The sequence below is a fragment of the Chrysochloris asiatica genome, unplaced genomic scaffold (assembly GCF_000296735.1).
Source record: "Chrysochloris asiatica unplaced genomic scaffold, ChrAsi1.0 scaffold00343, whole genome shotgun sequence".
NCBI classification, from domain to species: domain Eukaryota; kingdom Metazoa; phylum Chordata; class Mammalia; order Afrosoricida; family Chrysochloridae; genus Chrysochloris; species Chrysochloris asiatica.
Genome location: NW_006408861.1, coordinates 1,049,980 through 1,052,024, shown reverse-complemented (window position 1 = coordinate 1,052,024; position 2,045 = coordinate 1,049,980).

Here is a 2,045-nt window from a genome sequence, read left to right as displayed (position 1 = left end):
AGCTTGTCATGATCCACACAATTGAAAGCCTTTGCATAATCAATAAAGCACAGATAAACACCTTTTTGATATTCTCTGCTTTCAGCCAAGATCCATTCGACATCCGCAATGATGTACCTTTTCCCACAGCCTCTTCTGAATCCAGCTTGAACCTCTGGAAGTTCTCTGTCAATGTATGCTTACAGCTGCCTCTGTATTACCTTTAGCAAAACTTTGCTTGCTTGAGACATCAGAGATTGTCCAATGATTTCCACATTCCGTTGGGTCACCTCTCTTTGGAATGGACACAAATATGGGTCTCTTCCAATCAGTTGGCCAGATAGTTGTCTTCCGCATTTCTTGAAAGAGATGAGTGCCTTTTATGCTGCCTCACTTTCTTGAAAGATGTCAATTTTTATTCCATCAATTCCTGGTGCCTTGTTCTTTGGCAATTCCTTCAATGCACCTTGGACTTCCTCCTTCAGTATCATTGGCTCTTGATCATATGCTACCTCTTGAAACGGTTGAACATAAACCATTTCCTTTTGATACAGTGACTCTGTGTATTCCTTCCATCTTCTCTTGATGCTTTCTGCATCATTCAATAATTTGCCCAGAGTATCTTTCAATAATGAAAGTGAGGCTTGAATTTTTTCCTCAGTTCCCTCAGCTTGAGAAATGCTGAGTGTGTTCTTCCTTTTTGGTTTTCTGATTCCAGAGCTTTGCACATTTTATTATAATATTTGACTTTATCTTCTCAAGCTGATCTTTGAAATTTTCTGTTTAGCTCCTGTACCTCCTCATTTCTTCCATTTGCTTTAGAATCTCTATGCTGAAGAGCAATTTTCAGAGTCTCTTCTGACATCCATTTTGACCTTTTCCTTCTTTCTTGTCTTCTTAATGACTTTTTGCTTTCTTCAGGTATAATGTTCTTGATGTCATCCCACAACTCTTCTGGTCTTTGGTCTTTAGTGTTTAATGTATCAAATCTGTTCTTCAGATGATCTCAAAATTCAGGTGGGATATATTCAAGGCTGTCACTGAATCAAGCTCTCGCTGAATCAAGCTCTCGCTGAATCAAGCTGGACAGACTGTGGAACAGACCATCAATTACTGATGTGCAAATTCAAACTGAAGCTGAAGAAAATGAAAACATGTCCACGAGAACCAAAATATGACCTTGAAGAGAGCAAAAAGTCATTAAGAAGACAAGAAAGAAGGAAAAGGTCAAAATGAATTTAAGAAGAGACTCTGAAACTTGCTCTCCAGAATATAGATGCTAAAGCAAATGGAAGAAGTGAGGAGGTCCAAGAGCTGAACAGAAAATTTCAAAGATCAGCTCGAGAAGATAAAGCCAAATACTATAATAAAATATGCAAATATTCGGAATTAGAAAACCAAAAAGGAAGAACACGCTCAGCATTTCTCAAGCTGGGGGAACTGAAGAAAAAATTCAAGCCTCAACTTTTGTTATTGAAAGAATCTCTGGGCAAATTATTGAATGATGCAGAATGCATCAAGAAAAGATGGAAGGAATACACAGAGTCATTGTACAAAAAGGAAATGGTTAATGTTCAACCATTTCAAGAGGTACCGTAGGATCAAGAGCCAATGATACTCAGGGAAAAAGTCCAAAGTGCATTGAAGAAATTGGCAAAGAACAAGGCACCAGAAATTGAGATGGAATAAAAATTGAACTCTTTCAAGAAAGTGAGGCCGCACAAGGGTCACTCACTCATCTCTATCAAGAAATTTGGAAGGCAACTATCTGGCCGGCTGATTGGAAGAAATTCATATTTGTGCCCATTCCAAAGAGAGGTGACCCAACGGAATGCGGAAATCATCGGACAATCTCTTTGATATCTCAAGCCAGTAAAGGTTTGTTAAAGGTAATACAGAAACGGCTATAACCATAAATTGACAAAGAACTTCCAGAGGTTCAAACTGGATTCAGAAGAGGCCGTGAAACGAGAGATATCATTGCTGATGTCTGATGGATCTTGGCTGAAAGCAGAGAATATCAGAAAGATGTTTACCTATGCTTTATTGACTACACAAAGGCTTTC